The sequence below is a fragment of the Macaca thibetana genome, chromosome 10 (assembly GCF_024542745.1).
Source record: "Macaca thibetana thibetana isolate TM-01 chromosome 10, ASM2454274v1, whole genome shotgun sequence".
In the NCBI taxonomy this organism is placed as follows: domain Eukaryota; kingdom Metazoa; phylum Chordata; class Mammalia; order Primates; family Cercopithecidae; genus Macaca; species Macaca thibetana.
Window position 1 is genome coordinate 45,484,693 of NC_065587.1, and position 27,212 is coordinate 45,511,904.

Below are 27,212 nucleotides of genomic sequence, written 5' to 3' on the forward strand. Positions count from 1 at the left end.
GTAGCCAGTTTTCTGTGTTCATTATTAAAAAGTCAACAGGGAAGGGCTTAGCAACTCAGCTGAAACCAGGAGGCAAAAAAGCCCATCTGAAACTTTCCCGTGAGGAGGGCCGGGTGTCCTCAGCTACTGTGTGCCAGACACGGAAAAAGAAGACGCCAACTGGGCGATGAGCCGATCTGGAACTGCAGCAGGTGGTGCAACCCTCCTTCCAAAATGTTCTTTTAAAAAATCTGTTGTGCAAATATTTAATTAAACTCTTGAGGTTCTCGCTAGAAATAGCCACATCTACATTCAAACATGTGGAAATTTTTCAGTATCTACTTTAAAAGAATCTAGACAACAGATCCTTTCCTATCATGTGTTTTTGTGAATTCTAGCAGGGTAGGATGTACTTTGAAAACGTTTTGACCAGAAGGCCTTGGCATTGCCTTTAAAATTAAATAACGATACAGACTGGAACTCTTTGGCTGGATCTAGACGCATAATTGGACTGTCCCATTTTGACTTGCTTGCCCAATTCAATCATTCAATTAATATTAGTTTGGCTATTACGTATTTTAAAACAGTCACAATAAATGAAGTATCGTACTAGACACGTAACATTGCATTTTATCCTAAGAAACCCCTATTATTATTAATAACATTTAAAAAGGAAATATTGCCATTTGCAACAACATGGATGAAGCTAAAGGACATTAAACTAAGTGAAATAAACCAAATACAGAAAGACCGCATGATTTCACTTATTTGTGGAATCTAAAAAAGTCAAACTCATAGAGGCAGAGAGAAGAATGGTGGTAGTTGGGGGAGGAGGGAAGAAGGGAAAATAGAGAGATGTCAGTCAAGGGATAAAAGGTTTCAGTTACGGAAAATGGCTGAACTCTGGAGACCTAAGGTACAGTATGGTGATTGCCAACTGCTGATTGTAGTGTAGAGTGACCATATTGTGTACCTGAAATTTGCTGAGGGTAGATCTTAAGTGTTCTTGCCACCAAAGAAAAATGAAGCAAAAAGAAAAAAAATGGGAACTATGTGGACTGATGAATATGTTAGTTAGCTTGGTTGTGGTCATCATTTTACAGTGTATGAATAAATCAAAATATCAATTTGTATATTTTAAATACATAATTTAAGGCCATATGTACACTATGTATGTAATTATTATTTGTCAATGATATCTCAGTAAAGCTGGAAAAAATACGAATGAATGAAACCATGAGAAGGGCTTAGAGTCGTTCTTCTCAGGAACTGTTAGATAAAAGTATCATTAGTGTCAGTTCATCATTATTACTGCTATGACTGCTATATTGTTTTTGCTGTTACTAACTCAATCAGTATATAATGAAACTAAGGCTCAGAGAAATTAAGGAAATTTCTGAGGTCAAACACCAGGGTAAGAATGGAAATCTCAGAGTCTGACTAGAACCTAGAGCCATACTCTCAACCACCAGAACCTACTGGATCTACAATAATTCTCTAGTTTAAGTATATTATTATTTGGGCCAATATTTGAACCAGTTGCCTAGATGGATCCATCTTTGATGTCCCTTTAAGATTTACTACATACAAATAAGTGTGTACGCGCGCGCACACACACACACACACACACACACACAGAGAGCTGTCCACATAAAGATTCATAGTTCTGGGGACACTTAGGAACTTTAGTAAATGACAATTATAGACTGTGTGATAAATGTGCTTGGCAAGTAAAAACACCAAGAAGTTTTTTTTAAAGCCTTTAAAAATATATTGTAGACCTAATAGTGTACAATAATTCTCAATGAAAAATATCCCATGATTATATTCCCATTCATAACAATAAATTTTTTAATGTTGCCATTGTCATTTCCATAGGGGCAAGATTTTCTGTGCAAAAGCCCGGAGAATTTTCCAAGGATGTTTTCTGATAAATGTACAATTTCTTTCCTTCCTTCCTTCCTTCCTTCTTTCCTTCTTTCCTTTGTTTCTTCCTTCCTTCCTTCCTTCCTTCCTTCCTTCCTTCCTTCCTTCCTTCCTTCCTTCCTTCTTTCTTTCTTTGCTTAGCACAGGTGGTTTCTTCAACAAGGTCTCAGGAAGGCAAAATAGGAGGATTATTTCAGTAGGAACATATGCAGAAATTAAAAATCTGCAAATTACTGTCAATATGGTGAATATTATTAAAAGGGGAAAAATAATGCTGACTAAAGCTGCAAGCAAACAGACTGTGCCGAATGCTGGGCTGTGTCCCCCACTGAGAAACGTAGCATTCATTTTGCTTGTTTGGGATTTTTGTGACAGGTTTCAGGCACGCAAACAGCTTTCGCTCCACTACCTTCTACTTTCTGCCAGTTGACAGCATATGCCACGAGGACCTTCTCCCTACTCTGTTCAGTGACTCAGGAACACGCCAGGCTTGAGTCAGATTACAGAATCATTCCCACTTGTCCTCTTTTGTGCTCTTTATTTAAAGTTCACTGAAGTAGAGCTGTTTGCCAAATTAATTGGCAGGCTCTGTATCCATCTTCAACTAGGCTGGTGTAAACGACAGAATCCTTTTCATTGCTACCCCTGGGTAACAACCTAGGCAGTCACCACTTGCTTTAGTGATGATGGCAAGCCAGGTCATCCTGCTTCCTCAGTGCCCTTGTCTAAATGCCAGAGAGAAACTGGGGTAGAAGGATGCCAACCCAAAGGTCAGCAACTTTTTTCCTATGTCACATTATGCTATGGTCTGGCTGTTCGTTCATGTATTCATAGTCACGTATTCATATGTTCATATTCAAAATTCCTATGTTGAAACCGAATCACTAATGGGATGGTACAAGGAGATGCAGCCTTTAGGAGGGGAGCAGGTCATGATGGTGGGAACCTCATGAGTTAGATGAAAGTTTTTATATAAAGGGCCCTAGAGACTCCCTCGCTCCTTCTGTGAAGCGAAGACACAGTGAAAAGATTGTGCCTATGAATCAGGAAATGGGCCTTCATCAGACACTACATCAGCTGGTACCTTGATCTAAGACTTGTTAGTCTCCAGATCTGTGAGAAATAAAAGTTTGTTGTTTATAAGCCACCCAATTTATGGTATATTGTTACAACAGCCTGAAAGGACTAAGACACAGAACCTCAATTTTATTCAATTGTCTGGCAGAGATTCCTCAGGAAAGAGAGAAGCAGACCCCAATCTAAGGGTGATCATGTGACCCAGGTGTGACAGAAGAGAAATAAAAGCAAAAATCTCTGGGGGCGCACTGGGAGAATGAGTTCCCACCAGATAAGAGGATGGAGTTGGAAAAGAAATACTCTGCACCACTCCTCCTTGCTTTCAAAATTGTTGGGTAAAGACACCGTGCTAAGAAGTTTCAGGACTATCTTGTAACTGTGAGTGGAGGGTTTAGAAACTGACCTGGAGCCTAAGGTTGAACTACTGAACCATCACCAGCAAAATCACCTTTCTCTAGAACTCTGTTTTATGTGAGAAAGGAAAATACTCCTTTTAAGAGCCTGGCAAGTGAATATTCTTGCTTGTAGCCAAAATAACTCATACTCTTTTTTTTTTTTTTTTTTTAGACAGAGTCTTGCACTGTTGCGCAGGCTGGAGTGGTGCAATCTTGGCTCACTGCAACCTCCGCCTCCCAGGTTCAAGTGATTCTTCTGCCTCAGCCTCCTGAGTAGCTGGGACTACAGGCATACGCCACCACGCCTAGCTAATTTTTGTATTTTTGGTAGAGACATGGTTTCAGTATATTGGCCATGCTGGTCTCGAACTCCTGACCTTGTGATCTGCCCGCCTCAGACTCCCAAAGTGCTGGGATTACAGGAGTGAGCCACTGTGCGCAGCTAGAATTCATACTCTTACACCAGTAGAATTGACCCTTGAACAACACAGTTTGAACAGCACAGGTCTACTTATTCGTGAAATTTCTTCTGCCTCTGGCACCCTTGAGACAGGAAAACCAACCGCTTTTCTTCCTCCTCCTACTCAGCCTACTCAGCATGAAGATGATGAGGATGAAGATCTTTATGATGATTCACTTCCCTGTGATGAATCATCAATTTATTTTCCTTATAATTTTCTTAATAACATTTCTTTTCTCCAGTTACCTTTATTGTAAGAATACAGTATATCATCTATATAACATACAAAATACGTGTTCATGGACTGTGTATGTTATTAGTAAGGCTTCCAGTCAACAGTGGGCTATCAATAGCTAAGTTTTTGGGGAATCAAAGTTATACCTGGATTTGCAGCTGCACGGGCGGTCAGCACCGCTTACTGCCTTGTTGTCCAAGGGTCAACTGTACTCTGATTTCCTGTTGTTCCCTGCCCTTTTCTAAAACTGTGTGAGATTAAATTTGCTGCAATTTCTTGTATCAATCCCAAGGAACTGGCTCTTCCAAAGATGGTTCTTTTCCCTCTGAGGTGAGCTGAAAATCTGAGCGGGAAGGAGCAGTGGCCATGGGCTCTGAATACCCCTGCACATTCCTGCTGGCCACGCCAAGAATGAAGGCCCTGACTGCTCTTGACCCAGGTCGCTTTTCAGGGTTCTGTTTGCAGTCAGAAGCTTTGAGGAATGAGGTAATTTTTCCTCCTAGACAACAACTAGGCTTACTTCCTGCTCACTGTTGTAACAGCAGTGAATTCCTCAAGCTCAATATTTCTCAGTTGCAATGCAAGCCTGTTTGGTCCCCTCTATGCAGACAACCCTGGTCCTCCCAACCATGAGACTTGGAGGGCAGTAGGAGCCAACACAAACATGAGGCTCATGATATTTGCTGTGCATAATACAGTCTTTTGTTTCTGACCCAAAAGCGTCATGTCTTCTGCCAGCTGTATGAAACTTTGTCTTCAAGTAGGATCAAACCTCAGACCCTTTACAGTCTGGACAGGCCTGTGGAGGAAAATTCCCTCCTTAGATGAGAGTCAGATGCTTTCACACCCTGAGCCTGTGGTTTTCACTCCCATCATCCCTTCTGTGAAAATCTACAGCATTTGTTTCCTTAAAGTCATGATAATGTGCCACTTAAGGGCATATTCTTTGTAGGTTCACTGAATTAGTGTAGGATCTGCCACTTACCAACTAGACGACTATGTGAAACTTTTTAAACCTCTCTCAGCTCTAATTTCTTCATCTGAAAAATGGGAATAATAATAGCACCTTTTCAAAATATCATTGTGAGTTTTAATATTCTTCAAGCACGAGTGCAACATCTAATGAATTGTAAGCAATCTCTATGGCTTCCCTTAGGTCTAAACCACTGCAGTCTCTTTCCTATCTGATGGTCACAGTCCCCTCACCAGTCTCCCTGTTTCCCTCTTGCCCTATATTGATTCATTTTTCACACAGCAGCCAGAATAACATTTTAGAAATTAGATTGTGTCTTCTTGCCCCTCATTCCTCCAATAGAGTAGAATCACATGGCAACTCCTAATTGTGCCCTTTGAAACCCTACATGTTTTCCCTGTGTATCTTTCTAGTCTGATCCAAAAATCTCCCCATTTTTATTCTGCTCCATGAAGAGTTCAAGCTCATTCTTGCCTCTGGGCACCTGCATTTTTTTTTTATTTTACTTTATTTTCTTTTTTTGAGACAGAGTCTCACTCTGTCACCCAGGCTGGAGTGTAGTGGTATGATCTCAGCTCACTGCAATCTCCATCTCCTGGGTTCAAACAATTCTCCTGTCTCAGCCTCCTGAGCAGCTGGGAATACAAGTGTGCACCACCATGCCCAGCAATTTTTTTTTTTTTTTGTATTTTTAGTAGAGATGGGGTTTTGCCATCTTGGCCAGGCTGATCTTGAACTCCTGACCTCAAGTGATCTGCCCGCTTTGGCCTCCCAAAGTGCTGGGATTACAGATGTGAGCCACTGCGCCTGGCCTTGCACCTACTATTACAGCTATACAGAAGGCTCTCTCTGTGAATCTTTGCATAATTCACTGCTGTTCATAATTCAGGTCTATGATAAAATGCATTCCTTTGAAAAGACTTTGTTGTGTCACTCTATCAAGATTTGTCCCTACCCTACCATTTATTTTATATCTTTGTCTTTTATGGAATTACTCAAAATTATTACATTGTGTTTACTTAGAAATTTTTATTTTTGTTTTTCTCCTTCCAATTAGGATGTGAGTTCTTTTTCTTGTTAATTACTGTAACTTTTGCACTAAGAAGGGTGCCTGGAATAGCTATATTGCTAAATGAATGAATGAATGAATGAGTTATGCTTATATCACGAGGATATTAAAGAAGCAAATGTTCATACTCATTAAAAGAAGTAACAGCCGGGCGCGGTGGCTCACACCTGTAATCCCAGCACTTTGGGAGGCCGAGGCAGGCAGATCACAAGGTCAGGAGATCGAGACCATCCTGGCTAACATGGTGAAACACTGTCTCTACTAAAAATACAAAAAAAAAAAAAAAAAAAAAAAAAAATTAGCTGGGCGTGGTGGCACATACCTGTAGCCCCAGCTACTCAGGAGGCTAAGGCAGGAGAATGGCATGAACCTGGGAGGTGGAGCTTGCAGTGAGCCAAGATCAGATAGCGCCACTGCGCTGCTCCACACTCCAGCCTGGGCGACAGATCCGTCTCAAAAAAAAAAAAAAAAAAAAAAAAAAGAAAAACAAGGCAACAGTTTATGATCGTTAAACATCAGGACTTTGCTACAAAAACAAATAATTCCCACGTCTTTCCCAGATCCGTGTTTATTTGTAGAAAGCCAGTGGTTTATGAACGATATTATCTCTTAACTTTTTTTTGCAATGTTTAAACTACATAAATACAATATTGAGGGAATTCTTACACCTTAAAAGATGACCCTTATGAATTTAGCCAAAAATTCCCTGCAGATGAGATTGTTTTTAATCATACACATTCCTCTGGCATCTGTGCCCACAAGGACTCAGGCTCTGTGGATTTCAGAGCACTCTGATAGACTCAGAAAGCCCACAAAACATCTAGAGAAATAAACACGTTGTTGACCTAAATATAGTTTTTTTTAGGAATATGGGCTTTTCACAGGCATTTATGGCTCGAAATGACATTTCCTATGTATAGTAATGTATTTCACAGGAAATGCCTAGTTTTGGGACAATCATCTAAAATGCACTTTCCTTGTCATTGGAAAATAGCTTTCTGTGTAGGGGAGGGGCTTTAAAAAGTAATGACACCCTGCAAGATGCAGTTTTTAGTCTTCATTCTTACCAAATATTAAGTGCCCAAAATATATTGTTTTAATGTCCTAGGGGAAATCTGGCTAGATCTTTCCTATTACAACTCTTCTGCAATATCCAGGCTTTGGATGCTAATGTATTAATGTAATGAAACTACACACTGGTTTGTAAATGTTCAGTCTATAAGCAGCTTATTACCAGTTTATACGAAATCTGAAAGAATCATTGCATTCTTCACAATGTCTATCACAGTTATTGGCAGAGAGTACGTGTTTCTTAACATGAATTTATTAATATATTGGTTATAAGAAAAAGAAAAATATTTTCGTTATGAAAAAGCAATATGTTAGCATTAACCTATCATATAGAAATGAAGGCAAATACTTATAGTCTATTTTAGTAAGTGTATCATATTGAAAAGAATAAGAGAGGCAAGAAAAACTACGTAGGTTAAAAATAGGGGTTTATTTTTCTTCTCATTTTTCTTATTTCAATAGGTTTTGGGGAACAGGTGGTGTTTAGTTACATGGATAAGTTCTTTAGAGGTGATTTCTGAGATTTTGGTGCACCTGTCGCCCAAACAGTACACACAGTAGCCAGTGTGTAGTCTTTCATCCCTCACCCCCTCCCACCCTTCCCCTCAAGTCCCCAAAGTCCGTTGCATCATTCTTATGCCTTTGTGTCCTCATAGCTTAGCTCCCACTTGTAAGTGAGAACACACAACATTTGGTTTTCCACCCCTGAGTTACCTCACTTAGAATGATGGTCTCCAACTCCATCCAGGTTGCTGCGAATGCCCTTATTTTGTTCCTTTTTATGGCTGAGTAGTATTCTATGGAGTGTGTGTGTGTGTGTGTGTGTGTGTGTGTAATCACATCATATTTTCTTTATCCAGTCATTGAATGATGGGCATTTGAGTTGGTTCCATATTTTTCCAACTGCAAATTGTGCTGCTATAAACATGTATGTGTCTTTTTTATATAATGACTTCTTTTCCTCTGGGTAGATACCCAGTAGTGGGATTGCTGGATCAAATGGTAGATCTACTTTTAGTTCTTTAAGAAATCTCTGACTGGGCGCAGTGGCTTATGCCTGTAATCCCAGTACTTTGGGAGGCCGAGGCAGGCAGATCACCTGAGGTCAGGAGTTCAAGACCAGCCTGGCCAACATGGAGAAACCCCATCTCTACAAAAAATACAAAATTAGCCGGGCATGGTGGTGCATGCCTGTAATACCAGCTACTTGGGAGGCTGAGGCAGAAGAATCACTTGAACCCGGAAAGCGGAGATTGCGGTGAGCCAAGATAGTGCCATTGCACTCCAGCCTGGGCAACAAGAGTAAAACTCTGTCTCAAAACAAAACAAAAAAAGAGAGAGACAAAGAAATCTCCACACTGTTTTCCACAGTGGTTGTACTACTTTACATTTCCACCAGCAGTGCAAAATTGTTCTCTTTTCCCCAAATCCATGCCAACATCTATTCATCTATTTTTTTTTAATGTTTAAATTATGGCCATTCTTGCAAGAGTAAAGTGGTATTTCATTGTGGTTTTACTTTGCATTTCCGTGATAATTAGTGATATTTAGCATTTTTTCATATGTTTTCGGCCATTTGTATGTCTTCTTTGGTTATTGTCTTTTCATATCCTTAGCCCACTTTTTGATGGGATTATTTGGCTTTTTACTTGCTGATTTATTTGAGTTCCTTGTAGATTCTGGACATTAGTCCTTTGTCAGATGCATAGTTTGCTAAGATTTTCTCCCACTTTGTGAGTTGTGTGTTTACTCTGCTGATTATTTCTTTTGCTTTGCAGAAGCTTTTTAGTTAAATTAAGTCCCATCTATTTCATTTGTTTTTGTTGCATTTGGTTTTGGGTTGTTGGCCACGAAGTCTTGCCTAAGCCAATGTCTAGAAGGGTCTTAGATTTAAGTCTTTGATCCATCTTGAGTTGATTTTTGTATAAGGTGAGAGCTGTGAATCCAGTTTCATTCTTCTGCATGTGGCTTGTCAATTTTCTCAGCACTATTGTTGAATAGTGTGTCCTTTTCCCACTTTATGTTATTGTTTGCTTTGTCAAACATCAGTTGGCTGTAAGTATTTGACTTTATTTCTGGGTTCTCTGGTTCTCTATTATGTTCCATTGGTCTATGTGCCTATTTTTATACCAGTGCCATGTTGGTTTGGTGATTATAGCTTTATATTATAGTTTGAAGTAGGGTAATGTGATGCCTCCAGATTTGTTCTTTTTGCTTACTCTTGCTTCAGCTATGTTGGCTCTTTTGGGTTCCAACAACTATGGGCTTATTTCTCTTTTATTTAGCTGAAGGCCTGAAAGTAGATAGTCTAGATAATGCAGATTATTTTTACATCTCAGTCTCCTGTTTTTCAGTTTTCACTGTTTCTATTGTATGGTTTTGCTCTAAAGCTTGCATCATAATAACTATATGGCTGCTGCGGTTCCAGCCATTATATCTACATTCTAGCAAGGAAAAAGGAGAATGGACAAAAGAGTACCGAAAGTTAAGTTCTTTAGGTGTTTCTCATGAAGTTCTACTAAGATACTTCCATTCGTAGCTCACTGGCCTGACCTTGCCATATGGCAAACCCTATCTTCAAGGGATGATGAGAAACATACACTTTTAGTGGATATGTTGTTGTCCTCATCAAAACCACGGCTTGTCTTAGTAAGAAAGAAGAGTTGAAGAATTATTGAGCAGGCAACTTCTGCCCTAATAAGGTACAATAAGCCTCAATTTCCTTTAATATTGAAGACAGACATACAAGATTGTTTGGATCAGAAATGGAAGATAAGCATTTTATATGGTATAATTTATTACTTTAAATTCACATAACACTATAGATTTATTCTCAAATACTTTGAAAAATAAAACACTTAAATTCGGGACTGTTATCTAAAAGATGGAAATGGAATAATGAAGCAAGTCAAATATCAATATTATCATTTTAGCTGTTTAATAATGATGGCTATTGAATGCTAAACATTTAATAGTAAAGGTAGTATGATATGGAAGATACTATTAAATTATTAGATATTATGGCCCACCTGGTGAGCTTAAATATAATTTTTAAAATAAATCTAACAGTGAAAATTATTGAGAGGGTTGATTTTGAAAGTGGGCATTGTCACTTAGCACCATTGATTGAATGATGATGATAATGGTGCTGGAGATGATGATGCTCATGGTGCCAGGTGTGATGATGCAGACGTAGTACTGGTTTCAGGTGTGGTAGAGATGGTAGCTAACATAAAATTGGAGCCTAATATGTGCCCATCCCTGTCCTAAGCACTTTACACATACCACCTCATTGAAGACTCACATCCATCCTATGAAACAAATAAAAATTTTTACTCCATTTTATAGATAAATGAAGAGAATAAATCATAACGCGAGGACATTTGCTTAGTTAGAAATTGAAGTCTGACTCCAGAGTCTGGCTCTTAATTCCCATATTATACTACCTGTCTGAAGGGATGAGGAAGGAAAGAGCAAAGAGGATGATGAAGATCTGAACCTTTATCACAATCTACTAATCTAAATTGGTAGATTTTTATCCATCTTGCTCTGCCCTCACTTAAAGACTTGTCAAGACTCCTCTGCCTTTCCTTGGTACTGGAACAATAAGAAAACCCACAGACGAACCAGGTCAAGGAAGAACCTTTATTAGTGTATATATGAAAACACCAAATGCATCAAGAAAGACAATTTATGGAGAACCACATTCTGGGATTGAAATTGGTGAATATTAGGGCCCTTTTTGTGGTTTACAATAACCAGTGAACACATTTCGTTCTTTCTGTGATCCCCTTCAGATACAAGGGGTCTTCAAAAATGTCATGAAAAATATGTATTATGAAAAAGCTATATATGGATTTCAAAATTTTATTTTGCACCAAAATAAAATTGTACTGATTTGTTATCAAATGTCTGAACGGGATCTAGTTTGAGGCACTAAGAATGGTAAGACATCAGTTTGAACAAGAGCCCCATCAGAGAAACATGAATTCTGCTAAAATTGAAGCAAGAACAAACATTGATCATGAAGCTTCTCTGGAAGAATGGTGAAATCACTGATGCTTCCTGCAAACTTTATGAGGACAATCCCGTAAAGAAATCAGCAGTTTACAAATGGACAAGTTGTTTTAAGAAAGGACAAGACAATATGGAAAATGGAGCCTGCAGTGACAGGCCATCCACATCAATTTGCAAGAAAAACATTCATCTCATTTGTGCCCTAATTGAAGAGGACTGATGATTAACAGCACGAACTACTGCCAACACCATAGACATCTCAATTAGTTCAGCTTACATAATTCTAACTAAAAAACTAAAGTTGAGCAAACTTTCCACTCAATAGGTACCAAAACCATTGCACCCAGATTAGTTGCAGCAAGAGTAGAGATTTCAATGAAAATTTTAAACAGTGGGATCAAGATCTTGAAGCATTTTTTGAAAGAACTGTAACAGGAAATGAAACGTGACTTTTAAAGTACAATCCTGAAGACAAAGCACAATCAAAGCAATGGCTACCAAGAGGTGGAAGTGGTCCAGTGAAAGCATAAGTGGACCAGTCAAGAGCAAAGACCATGGCGACAGTTTTTTAGGGGATGCTCAAGGCATTTTGCTTGTTGACCTTCTGGAGGAAAAAATAATGATAACATCTGCTTATTATGAGAGTGTTTTGAGAAAGTTAGCCAAAATTTTAGTAAAACAAAACAAAATGAAAAAAAATGCCCAAGAAAGCTTCACCAGAGAGTCCTTCCTCTTTACACCAATGGTCCTGTTCATTACCCTTATTTTAAAAAGGCAATTTTTAAAGACTTTCAATGGGGAATCAACAGGCATCCATCTAAGAGCTCTTTTTCTTTTTTCGAGATAGGGTCTCACTCTGTCACCAAGCTAGAGTCCAGTGGTGTGATCACAGCTCACTGAAGCCTCAACCACTTGGCCTCAAGCAATCCTCCTACCTTAGCCTCCCAAGTAGCTGGAACTGCAGGCACATGCCACCATGCTCAGCTAATTTTTTAATTATTTGCAGAGATAAGACTTCACTATGTTGTCCAGGCTGATCTCAAACTCCTCTGCTTGAGCAATTCTCCCACCTTAGCCTCCCAAAGTGCTGGGATTAGAGGCATGAACCACCGTGCCCTGCCAACTTAGAGTTCTGATTTGGCTCTTGCAACTTTTACCTATTGCCTAATCTTTATAATATCTGTAAAGGGTACCCATTTTTCTTCAGTTAATAATATAAAAAAGATTGCATTGATATGGTTAAATTCCCAAGACCCTCAGTTCTTTAGGGATGGACTAAATGGCTGGTATCATTGCTGACAAAATTTTCTTAAACTTGATGGAGGCTATGTTGAAAAATAAAGTTTATATTTTTTATTTTTATATTTTAATTCAATTTTTCCATACACTTTTTGAAGTCCCCTCATATTTATAACATCCAAAAGTCAACTTTGTATCACAACTAGAACATTATTGTGATGGGCACTGGTTTTGAGGAGGGAGCAATATTTAAGCAAGGACTACTTTTTGAAGTAGTTTATTACTTGTTGCTTTATATTATATAAAATTATTATATAACTTTTACTTTCTCCTCAACCACAGATTCCTGATAAAGATATCTGAGATATGAGATGTGAAGATCCTCATATGTTAATGGAAAATAAGAAACTGTTGTTTTTAACTTGCATTGTTTGATTAATAATGTACCATAAATATGTTCCATTTTATTAAATATCATTGTACATATTATATATATTGTGAATTTATATATATAGTGAGGATATACTATTATACATTTAACAATACATACTGCTAGACTCTTTGACTCTAAAAAATTAAATTGTTATTAATGAAGCTACATTACATAGATTTATAATTAAATCTTTGCCCAAATCTTTAATTATTTTAGATAATACGTTTCTGAAGCATGAAATTATCATGTTAAAGGATTTGTATGTGGTAGGAAAAATTCTAAATAAGTAGTTTTAAATTAGCATTTATTGGAAAATTGCCTTCACAGACTCCATAGATGCACTGGAACTTGAATCTCAATTTATGTCCATTGGCTCTTCTATCCCAGGTATGTATTGTTGCTACAGAAAATGGAAGCTCCTCAGGCCAGCTATCCTCCTGTAAACACTTTTTATCCAACTACTGTTTTATGTTTCTCTACCTCCTTCTTCTTCCCCTCTTCCAAAACCTTGTGCTCCTTGGAAAACCGGCTAAATCATTACCATGTATGTCACTACTTCCTCAATCTACTTCCTTATCACCTGTTCTATTTATTGTTATCAACTGGAGTCTTTGTATTTCTGTAGAGCATTGAAGGAGAGTGATACTTTCTTCCACACCCCAGTTTCCACAGGCCAAGCCATGGCTCAGCACTGTCCTAGCTTGTCTCCAGCCATTGCACCATATCCACATGTAAAAGTACCCTTTCCTTTAGGAGTCATAGCATCTGCTATCTGTCCAACTGTCTCACCTTCTTTCCTTGTTAATAATCTTGCCTCACACAGAAGCCAGAGTCATGTCACTCTTTGTCTAAAAAACCTGATGGCCCCCATTACCCACAGAGTAAAATCTGAAATCCTTACCACAGCCGGTGAGGCCCTAAAATATTTATGCTCCATTCTCATTTGTTGCTATTCTCCAAGTACCCTCTAAACTCAGAGCTTGAAGGTCACACTTTCATCTGCTGGAACACACTTCTGACACATGGCTCACTCTTTTACCTCCTGAAAGCCTTGGCTTAAGCATCTTCTTATCATAGACATCTCCTCTTTCTACCCTCACCTCCTTCTCTGTTTTTTTTTATCCCTACTTTATTCTTCTTCATAGTCCTTGTGCTCCCGGCCAACCCATGGCATATATGAAATGGCACATATCCATGAAAGCAGAGGAATTTTTTTGTTTTATTAAATGGTGGATCTCCAGTGTCTTCAGTCTCTGGCACAGAAAGGGTGCCAATCAATATTCATATAAATATATAAATGAAGAACGATAAGTTATATACTTATCATTTGGCCTCTCATCCACATTTATTTTACATTTTGACAATCCCTCTCTATACTATGATTACGTTTATTTTCTTGTCTTGCAAAATAGACTATATACTTCCTAAAGGTTAGGAGTCTGTTCTATTTTTCTCTCATATAAACTTAGGAAAAACCTAACATATGATAGATATTCGGAAAAATATTTGTTGAACTGAACTACTCTCCCTTTCAGACCCTTTCTTATCTTCCCTGTTCCATTATTCCAATTTTGCAGAGAAACTAAAGCCCAGTGAAGTTCAGAGAATTTCCCAAGCTGGTAAATGGCTGAGCCATGAGTTTAAACTCAAGTATCGCTCCACGTCTACTTCTTTTTTTTTTTTCTTTTAATGTTGTTTTTCCTACTAATGGCCTATCCTAATCTTGAATTGATATATACAGAAGCTTCTAGCATTATGCACATGCTGTGAAAAGTTATGCTTGAGACCTTGGGATCCTTAATTTGTCAAATGTTTGGAAGAAAAATATACTGCTCTAATTATAGAATGCAGATGGCTCTTTGAAAACTTACAAACTATGTCATTTAGCAAAGTAGAACATAAGAGAAACATGCTTTATGAAGTGGCCTTATTTTCTTAAAGGGACAATTTTTGTGAATCTTACTTCAAAGGGCATAAACAGGATGCCTACACAATCTTGATTATAAGAATACCTTAAGTAATCCCATTAAACACTGGTTACAATAATTTTAACCCTCAATTATGAAAGTGGGTCTTTCTAATTATAGGCAACATTCAGCATTTCGGACCAAGTTATTGCTGGTTATGTAAGTTGCAGATCCAACCAAAGCCAAATATACCCTAGCTGGATTTTACCCCACATTTTTAAATTTCCAATTATATTGTGATAGCATCAGCAGCACTACCCTCTGCAAAAATTTAAAACCTCATGACTCAAATTAATCTACAGGGAAACTTCCAGAAGCAAGGGAAAAAAATGTGAATGAGGACGTGGTTCAGTATCAAAGCCAAATATCCTGAGGAAAAGCTCTTAAAAACACAAGTAGCCACGAACAACGGGATTCTTTATTTCTTTATGAATTTCCTAGAAGTGACGCAAAGTTTCCCAATTCTTCCATTTCCTCTGTGGAATGCCCAGTAACTATAACCATCATAGTGAAACATGTTATCACAATTCCCATTTCACCCACAAAGCATGGCGTAAAGAAAGTGGAGAGAGTAAATAACTGAATCAATTAATTAATTCCACAAATATATATTAAGCAGTGAATAAGACCAGAGATCCTACCTTTGGGTTGGTGCCATGCACCTATAATCCGAGCTACTAGGGAGGCCAAGGCAAGGGGATTGCTTGAGCCCAAAATTTCAAGACCAGCCTAGGCAGCACAGCAAGACCCTTGTGACAGTTCATACTGAGTGTCAACTTGATTGGATTGAAGGATGCCAAATATTGTTCCTGGGTATGTCTGGGAGGGTGTTGCCAAAGGATATTAACATTTGAGTCAGTGGACTGGCAAAGGCAGACCCACTCTTAATCTGGGTGGGCACCATCTAATCAGCTGCCAGTGTGGCCAGTATATAAAGTGGGCAGAAAAACGTAAAAAGTCTAGACTGGCCTAGCCTTCCAGTCTACATCTTTCTCCTGTGCTGGATACTTCCTGCCCTTGAGTATCAGACTCCAAGTTCTTCAGCTTTAGGACTCAGATTTCCTCTCCTTGATCCTTAGCTTGCAGACAGCCTATTGTGGGACTTTGTGATCATGTAAGCTAATACTACCTAATAAGCTCCCCTTTAGATATATATATATATATATACACACACACACACACATATATATATGTGTGTGTATATATATATATATACACACACACACATCTGTCCTACTAGTTCTGTCCATCTAGAGAAACCTGACTAATATAACCCTGTTTCAACAACAAAAAATAAAACCAAAGATCTCACCTTTGTAGAGTTTATATTCTAATTGTCCTTAACTGATTATAAAATCCACTCAAGAGGATTTTAAAATTAAGCTTGTCAACTATCTAACATGGTGAAAAAAGACTGATGCTTAAAGTATAAATTTGCTAGTTTCCCAAAATTTTGGATATGAAGTGACTTCAGGTGTTGAACGTTTTTTAAAAAAAATTGATGCCTTTATTTTCATATGTATCTGAAAAATATTGTTTATCCATTTAAGCCAGTGACATATTATATTTGTATTAATTTATATATAATATATATTCACATATATTTACATATGAAAAGAAAAAAAGAACTTTTCCATTTAAAGAAAAACATTAAATAAGTAAGAATAGAAATAATATGATACATGGATACAGCAAAACTTGGGAAGATGACACATAAATGACCAAAGTTTTGCAAAGACTAATCTCTTCAGAAAGTGATTTTAATGTACATAGTTCCAAATTGCAGGTATGCAAATGCTTGACATTAGAAAAAAACTGCTTAAGTCTAGAGGGCTTATTTTATCAAACACAAGAATTCATATACATATATGAACATATACATATGTGTATATGTTGAAATAATTGTGCAATACTGATTAGGCGCTTATTACATTCCAGGCATTGCTGTAAGCATTTCACATATTTTATATCTTTAATACACACAACCAAATTATAAAATAGATAAAATTATTGTTTTCATTTTGCAGTTTAAGAAATTGGCACAATAAGAAAAAGTAATTAGAAGCATAAGAATTAGAAAAAAGGAGGCAAAACTATGCCTATTTTCAAATGACATTTTTTTTGCGAGAGGTCAAAATACTTTTAATTTTTAATTTCTTAATTTTTTAATTTTAGTTTTTATTTATTTAGAATTTTAACTTTTATTTTAGATTCTGGGGTACATGTGCAGGCTTGTTACCTGGCATATTGCATTACTCCGAAGTTAGGGGTGCAATTAATCCTATAATCCAGGTACTGAGGGTAGTATCCACTCATTCGTTTTTCAACCCTTACTCCCCTCTCAACCATTAGCACCCAGTTTCCATCGTTGCCATCTTTACATTACATGAGGTTATTTACGTATCTGGAAAACCTAAACACAACAGTGGAAAATTTCTACAAACAATAAAATAGCATATTAAAGTAGCAGGTTTAAAATCAACATACCAAAACCAATAGCTTTTACACGTACAGCAGGTCTTTGAATAATGTTGCTTCATTTAGTGCTGTTTCGCTATGCTGATGAGAAAAAAATAATCAGTTCCCAGCTGGGGCCACTGTCTGTATGGAGCTGGCACATTCCTCTCTGTGTCTGCGAGAGTTTTCTTTGGTTACTCAAGTTCCCGCTCACATCTCACAGCTGTGCCCATTAGGTGAATTGGCCTGACTGTGATCCCAGTACAAGTGGGTGTTGGGCATACATAAGTGCGTTCTGTGATGGGATGGTGTCCAGGGCAGGCTGGGTCCCACCTGGTGCCCTGAGCTTTGGGGACAGGCTCCAGCTACCTGAGCCCCTGAACTGGAATCATTGAATAAATAATTATCTTACTTGTTTTTATTAATCTTTCTTAAATGTATGTATAGCTCACATTTGTGTCAGTGCTTAATATTAGAAATGTTTTGATCTTTATTTTGAAGTTTGGCTATGTTTTTGTGACCAGATATTGACTGTAGGAACTTAGTTACCATTTATATCAATCAGCCTATGATCAAATTGTTTTCATTATATGTTATTTCAGTTGAAGTTTCCAAGAACCTACTGATGATATTAAGTGAAGACTTACTGTACATAAGATGATAAACTGTAGCAGATATAATGAGAGAGAAGGAAAATAAAGATAAATGAGTGAATAAAATAGGTGTAAACTTAACAAGAAATGTTCAAGAACTATCAAGAAAACTCTAAAATACTCCTGAAGGACACGAAAATTAACTTGAACAAAAAGAAAGAGACAGTGTCATTTGAAGAAATGGTATTATAAAAATGTCAGTTCTCTGTAACTCGATTTATAAATTCAACAATCATTCCAGTAAAAATACAAAAACATTTTTTGGAGCTAGACAAGTTTATTATAAAGCTTATAAAGTTTATTATAAAGCTTGTTGGCCAATCAAAAAAGCAAAAACCATCAGAAAAATCCTTTAAAAAAAAGAATAACAGTGGAGTGGGAAATAGCCAGTCCTACCAGATATTAAAACATATATAAAGCCTTTCAAGTAAAACAGTGTGATATTGGTGCGTGGGTGGATATAGAGAACAATGAATCAGAAGAGAAATCCAGAAATTAATCCAATTGGATAAACAAATTTAGTACACAAAAAAACTCAGAATTATAACTCAATTGGGTAAAAAGGGATGTTTTAATAAGTGATGTTCAAATAATTGGATTACTCTATGGAAAAACATAAAGTTAGATATAATTCTCAAACTGTGTGCAACGATGATTTCCAAATGGTCAAAGATTTACATGTAATAAAAAAATGAAACAATATAAATATTAATATAAGGAAACATTGATGAATCTCTCTATAAATTATGAGAAAGATTTCTTAATTATAATTCAAAGTCTGCATGCAAAAAAGGAAAGGACTCTGAATTTAATTACTTAAAAATAAACTTTTGTACTATAAGCAAAGTAAAAATGTAAATTACAAAACAGGGAAAAAAATATGTGCAATTTATATACCCTTAAGACAGAAAAAGACTCTAAAAAAAGTTCAACAATTCTACGAGAAAAACAAGCAATGGATATGAACAGATGGTTCACAGTAAAAATACAAATACACTTTAACAAAATATAAGGTGCTCAAACTTGACTCATAAATAAGATGCTAGTTAAAAATCACTTGGAAAGGAGCGAATCAATAGCAGATCTGTGACTTCCTGCCTCTCACTCTGCAAGGATCAACCTTAAACAGATCTCCTTTTCAACTTTCTAAAGCTTTTACCAAGATACACCAGGTTTGTCTACCTTGCTTGTCATAAATGGCCCCAAATTTATTAACGTAGAGAGCAGAGCTAGTGGCAGAATGGAAGCTGGGTTGCACAGACTCTCTCTCTGCATGACTAATAAGAGAATAAAAACAAAGAAGCACCAAAGTGTTTAAAGCTTCCTCTGAGCTGATGTGTGTCACACATATTGTTACTATTTGTCTTACTTTGACGTCAAAACATGTTCCAATATGAGAAAGAGGACTATTTTTTGGAAGTTGCATCTGATGGGTTGGGTCCCTACAGAGAAGCATGCTGTGTCTTTGTTGCTACTTGCGTTAGCTTTTGAATCATTAGTGTAGTCTAGTGGTAGGTACGATCTATGACTTGCTTGAATTGCTCTGACAATCTGACATTTTGTGGTAAAGGAGATATTACTGCCTGCCTATTGGGGTGACAAAAATAATCTCTCGGTTTTGCTACAGGGAGAGAAGCCTGTTTAAACGGTGCTGGTTGGAAAACAAAATGGCCGGGCGCGGTGGCTCACGCCTGTAATCCCAGCACTGTGGATGGCCAAAGCTAGCGGATCACGAGGTCAGGAGATCAAGACCATCCTGGCGAATCCTGTGAAACCTCGTCTCTACTAAAAATACAAAAAAGTTAGCCGGGCATGGTGGCGGGCGCCTGTAGTCCCAGCTACTCGGGAGGCTGAGGCAGGAGAGAGGCGTGAACCCGGAAGGCGGAGGTTGCAGTGAGCTGAGATCGCGCCACTGCACTCCAGCCTGGGTGACAGAGCGAGACTCCGTCTCAAAAAGAAAAAAATTTAAAAAAACAAAAAACAAAATAAAATGGCATGTGAAATGTAGCAAGGTAGGACACAATTATCTAGGCATACCCTTTGATCTAGCGCTCTGCTTCCTCTTTTGGGAATCTAGCCAAAAAATATAACTCTAAAAATATTTTTTAAAAAGACACAAGGCTATTAACTGAAGTCCTATCTAATACAGCAGAAGATTGGGAACAACCCATATGTCCATTGGTAGACAACCGATTTAATCAGCAGTGGAATGTACACACCCCGGAGGACTACACAACTGTTTAAAAGAGGGGAATATCTTAATACAATTCCCGTGGAGTGATTTCCTGAATATATTTTTAAGTGAAAAAGCAAGGTATAGAACAGTATATAGTATCCACATATTATCTAAAGAATGGGCATTATACAAATGCATATACACGTTTGTTTATCTTATAATCAATGAAAGGACAAATTAGAACATTAAAAATAATAGGTTATCCATGAGGTAAAGGAAGAAACGGGTCAAGAGGCAGAGATGTAAGCTAAACTTCCCTGAGTACATCTTGATTTAAGGTTCACAGTTTTAAAACAAAAATGAAACAAATACTGAACAAAAGCAATCCCTAAAATAAAAAGCGAAATAAAGCAAATCAGCCTAATGGGTATTGATTGGTAGCTCAACCACTCAGAGAAAAATTATTTTAAGTGACTTTAAAACATGGTAATTTGATTGTATATCCTTAATAGGATACATTATAAGGGCAAAATTATTTTAGTAAAACTGGTATTTTTTCTCTCTCATATATATATGTCTATATGAGAAATCATACATATATACAAATGATTATAGTGATATTATTCTGACACACATTCACATGCACACACATGTATGATTAATCACATGCACTTGGATACATAAATGTCATTAAAATTAAAGAATAAGTACTGGACACCTAATACATAACATGGTGACTATAGTTAATAATGACATATACTTCATATATGCTGAAAGTAGATTTCATGTGCCTTCACACACACACAGACACGTGCACGCACACACACACACACAAAATAGGTAACTATCTGAGATGATGGTTGTGTTATTTAGCTTGATTTTAGTAACCATTTCAAAATATAAATGTATATCAAAATATCAAGTTGTACACCCCAAATATAAGCAATTTTTTTCAATCATACCTCAACAAAGCTGAAGAATTAAATAGGTAATTATGTTAATACCATTAGGAACCAATTTTTCTAGCATAAAAGTAAAATTACACATTAAATCAAAGAATCGAGTAAGAACCTTGAAACTACAAATTTAATTTGCTAATAGCAGTAGAAACTCATTATGTATTTTTTTCTTAGTAAACAAGCATATTTCCTGTCTCTGCCCAATGAAAAGACCAGCTCTGTATTACTAGGTAACCCCAGCACCTAGACTGTGCTCTTTGAATGCCGTTTTCGTCTGAGAAGAACCAGGGCTCTTGGGAGAAATGGGGATTCCTGGGTCTGGGGCAGTGAAAATTTAGGATGAATTAGAAGCATCCTATAGGGTAGAAAATCCAGAAAGCTGTGAGACTCCTGAAATTATGTCAAAAAGACTCAGGAGCCAACATGAAGGAGCTCCTCTTGGCCAAAGATAAAAATAACTGAGTCTCAAAACAAAACAAAACAAAACAAAGAGACAAAAGATTGAACAACAAATGTGTTAAAAAATACATTCATAATACAGTAGTCCTCCCTTTTCTGAAGACTATATGTGCTGTTTTTTTCATCTGACGACCAAGAGGGCTTCTGAGTTACTCAGAGGGTCAGGGGACAGTGTGAAGATGCTGGAAATAGGGATAATTCACAACTGCCCAGGATGGAGCCGAAACAGAATAAGATTTCATCACACTCCTCATGGGGAGCTCTTTCATGTTGGCTCCTGAGTCTTTTTGACGTAATTTCAGGAGTCTCACAGCTTTCTGGGTTTCCTACCCTTCAGGATGCTTCTAATTTATCCTACATCTTCATTGCTTCAGACCCAGAACTCCTCCTTTCACTGCATTCCTCAGAACGGTGTGCAATTTAAAACTTATGAATGGTTAATATCTGGAAATTTTCATTTCCAGATCATATTTTCAGATCAAGGCTTAATATGGATAACTGAAACTTGGAAAGTGAAACCACGGAAAAGGAGGAGAAATATTTTAATAAGAAAATATAATACTAATATCAGACCAACAAACCAAAGAAACCTCTTTGGTCAACTTTTTGGAATTCCAGTGAATGAAGACGGAAAAAAACATGCATTTGTCCTGCTATCCAGGTGTGGACTGTATCTCAAGGTAACCATACAATAGATCAGGGGAGGTTTTCAGCACAGAAGAGTTCCAGGCAGGTAATGCATGTAGGAGTTACCAACTTCCAACTCCTACTAAAATAGTAGATCGAGGGCTGCAAAAGCCATGAGGTGAAAAGCTAATGAGGAACTCTTCCTAATAGATGGATTGGGCTGACAATACTTAAACCCACTCATTAACCATGGCCTGGAAAAAGCAGAGCACCAGGCATTCTGGGCCTCCTGGCAGGATGCACACAGCACCACCTATGACCCAGGTAGCATCCTTGGGGTGGGAAGAGGACTTGACTCGATTTTCAAAAAAATCTAATGACAGAGTGATGTATTAAATGATACAGGGTGCAATCAACCAAATTCAGGATGGCGATTTTACAGAACAATCTAGTTGTCCCAACAAATAAATCGCAAGAGTGAGGGTTGGAGAGAGGGATGCGAACTTGTACATTAAGAGAGATTTAAGAGACATATCAATCGAATGTGATGTGTGGACCTTTTTTGGATCCTGATTTGAAAGACAATATGTAAGATGTGATCAAGAAAATTGGAGCACTGGCTAGTTTATAAAATTAAAGACTTATTTTTTGTGTGTGATGATGGCGTTATGGTTATGATAAATTTTAGAGGTACCTAAGGAAGGGATGACAGATGAAAATAGTATGAAATCCAGAATTAACTTCAAAATAACCCAATAGTTGAGGGGGAAAGGGGAAAGGGAGTTCCTTTAGATAAAAACCACATTTGACCATGAGTTGATAATTACTGAATCTGGTTGACAGATACATGAGGAATTTATTAGTCTCTGCACTTTGATGTATGTTTAAAACTTTCCAAAATCAGCTAGTACACACATACACAGATAGAGAAAAAGGCACAAAGATGTTAACTAACTTGCCCAAGGTCAAACAGTTAGTAAGTTGTAGACCACTATGAAAATTAAAATACATGTTAAAATTATTTAAAAATTTGAAGAGAGTAACTAGGTCTTATCATTAAAAAAACAAAAAACAAAAAAAACAAAATCAAAACAGGTCTTAGAAGAGTATTTGGCACAAATTTACCCAATAAAGCTTTGTTGCATGAAACATTACCTATGTCCTGTCTTGTTCTGAATAGGACTTTTCATTTATTTAGGTCTTCTTTAATTTCTTTTAACAATGTTCATAGTTTTCAGAGAATAACTTTTGTACTTCTTTTGTTAAATTTATTTCTAAGTATTTTATATTTTTGATGCTATTGTAAATGGAATTGTTTTGTTCATGTTCCCTTTGGATTTTTAATATATAGAAATATAATGGACCACTCTGAAACCTTCGTGAAAGTGTTTATTAGTTCTAATAGCTTCTTGGTGAATTCCTTAGGGTGATATCTCTACAAGATCATGCCATTTATGAATAGAGGTGGTTTTACTTCCTTTCTCATATAGATATCTTTTATTTCATTTTCTTGCCTAATTGCCCTAGAACATCCAGTGCAATGTGGGGTAGAAGTGGTGAAAGTGAAACACCTTGTTCTTTTAAAGATTTTAGGGGAAAGCATTATCTTTTACCATTATAAAATAAATTAGGCACAGAAAGACGAATACCACATGACCTCATTTATATGTGGAATCTAAAAAAGAACTTATAGAAGAAGAGAGTAGAATAGTGGTTACTAGGGCTGGGGTTGAGGAAGGAGTGTTTGGTGAGATAATGGTGAAAGAACACCAAATTTCAGTTAAATAAGATGAATAAATGTAGGAGATCTAATGTACAATATAGTGACTTTGGTTAATAACAATGTATTCTATTCTTGAAAATTGCTAAAACAGTATATTTTAAGTGTTCTCACCATAAAATAAGAGATAAAATATGTGAGGCAATACATATATTAATTAGTCTGATTTAGCCATTCCACAGTGTGTAGATCTTTCAAAACAACATGTTGTACACAATGAATGTACACAATTTTTGTCAATTTAAATAAATAAATGTTTAAAAAACCTAAGATTTCCTTCATAACACACTCCCACACATTTTCTTAATCTCATTCAATCCCTAGTCATATTCAAATGTCCCCAACTGTTTCCAAGTCATCCTTTTTCGTTGATTTGTTAAAACCTGGATCAAATCAAGGTTCACAATTTGCATTTGATTATGTCTCTTTAAATCAATAACAGGCACCCACCTCCTTCTCCTTTCTTAAAATAGAATGGAAGCAATTGGATCACTGGTACCTTTCAATTTTGTCATTAAGAATAAAATGCATAATTGTCAATGGAATTTATATTGAGTTGAGTGGTGTGAACCTATTCTAAAGTGAGGCATTCAATGGGAGAGGGTAAGGGAAGTTAAAGTATCTTAATAGTGGTGTGTATTATGTTGTACGTTTGCTTGTTTACTATTTTTTAAATCTTATTTCCCAGTTGCTAGCTTCTGAAGAGCACTGGCTCTGTCTTGTGCCCTGATGAAAACCCAGTGCCTGGCACATAGTTGTTCAATGAATACTTCTTAAATGAGCAAGTCAGTGAGAGACTGAATGAATGAATGAATGAGTTTCTCTGATGGAAGTATAGACAAAGTGCTATGAAAACACAGAAAAGTTCATTTTTATATAGTTCCCTTTTAAGACCAACAAATAAACTGAAGAACATAGATAGTAGGAGCTATTTAAAAATCTACTCTGCTTTGAAGGAGACGTGTTTCAAAACGAAATGCCTCATACAGAAAGGTTCTCATTGATAATAAGCCTATATCTGAATCCTTATTTAATTAGAAGATGAGCCATGGTATTACATTTTAGGGTCACCTTCTTCTTTGATACTCATTTGGTCTTTTCATCCTTCTTGAACCTCTCCTACTTTGTATTCATCTTCCAAGAGAAATAATTAAAATTCCAGCACTGTGGCATGGACACAAATCTTTTGGCTTTAAAATAAACCCTTTTGTTTCTGAGGTTCACTGTATAATAAAGAGCCCATATAGGGGATAAAAAGGCAAGACTTCTAGCTGCAGCTTTCCTCCTGGAACTTAAGCTATCTCTCTCAAGTTAGACGTGACTAATGTAAAATAGTTTCTATGGCATTTAGGAAAAATTCAGTCTGAATGCACTCACATTACTTTATAAGCTATCCAGCCATACACCTCCTGACAGAGCCCATTTCCCTAACATTAAAATTTAATATAACCATTACTCCTCTTCTCAATTTGGTGTTTAAAAATGTAAGCACTCTTATACTCAAGCTCTCATTAAACAATTCTTTCCAGTTTCATATGCTGTATATGAATCCTGGAAGTTCTTTTTTCCTTTTAGAATATCGGGATCACTGGTACCTTTCAATTTTGTCATCAAGAATAAAATGCAAGGAACTGGTAATAATTTCCAATGTAAGTTATATTAAGTTGACTTTTGTGAATGTCTTCTAAAGTAAGCCTTTGAATGGGAGAGGGTAAGTTAAAGTGGCTTAAAATATTCTTTCCTAAGGCTTGAAACAGTGGTCATAGTTCGATTATTTCCCTAGAGACCCTGCCAAAGAAAATGCTGATGAATGTGAATAAATTTTGATGCCAGTAGCCTTCCCATCTCCATCCCAATGGACAGATGTATTTTGTTGGCTGATTTTTGCTGCATATCACCTGTTCTCTGTTTATAGTAAAGTCCATGTTTTATCCTTTAGAAAGAAATGCTCCGTAATCTAGTCCATTTGGTTTATTTGAGATTGAATCAATTTATTTCAGGGTAGCTCCAAGGGTAGTCATCTGACTAAGGCATGAATGACCAGAGCATTTTTTTTCCACCTGGATACCACCTTTGGTTCAGGAATGTACATAAGCACAACCAATAAGACACAACATAAAGATTTGGATGAAATCATTATAAAAAAGAAATTCACTTTATAGTGTGTTACTATTTCTAGCAGGATGGATGTCTAGAAGTGTTGGAGGACATTTTGCTGCAATGAATAAAAAGGCTGACTTAAGCCAAAATAGAAGAAAGCAAGGACAAGAGATACAGATGACTCTCTAATTACAAAGTCTAAGCACCTGGATTTAGCCATAGCTAAAGATTATCCTGGACTTTTCTGTTACATTAGCCAATAAATTATTTCTTACAGAAGACAGTTTAAGTTGGATTTTTGTCTTTTGAAACTGCCAGCATACTGACACATGTATAACACGGTTGTATCACTATCACTGGCCCAACTTTTGGAATTCTGGAAGAGGCCAGCAATTCTCACATTTACTGCTTGAAGAAAGGATTCGCATAGTGTTCATCCAAGAGCAATAGCATTTTTCAGGAAAATCCATTAAGACTTAGTCTTTTTAGAAAGATCAAGTCCTTAAGAGACATCTAACTAGACATTGTCTATTTTCCTTGTGTTTGACCTACTTTGTGGACTTTCAAAAGAAAAATGTAAGTCTAGAAGTAGTAGGTTTCAATGGAATCAGCTCATATTCAACTCTATTTTCTTTTCTTTTCCTTTCCTCTTTTTTTTTTTTTTTTTTTTTTGGTTGAATTTCTTTTGCAGGTTCAAGCCAATTTGGCCGACAGACCAGATTGGAATATCGATTTAGCACTCAGATAGGAAAGCCAACCTTTTGCCAGGATGGCCAAAATACCATCTGTAGCGAATGAAATCTGATTGCTTTGCACAAAGTCTTCTGGATCCCAGTTTTTGGACTAGGTCTGTGAGGGTGAAAATGCATCCAGAAGCCAGACTCTCCTTAAATCACCCTCATTCTTGAGACAATGAGGAAAAGGGAAGAAAAAGTCCACCTACAAATGACAAATGATCAACACAGCTTGCTTGCTAAGTGAAGCTGACTAATCTATTACCTCTGAAATGATTTCAAGGTGTTACAGAATGAGCTTGCCTATATTTCACATTTGCGGGGACATGAGGCAATAAATTCTAAGCATGCTTCGTTGCCCTGTAATAAGTTACTCACATCATCTTCACACTAGTTGATTACTGATCAAATCGTTAGGTGACCATG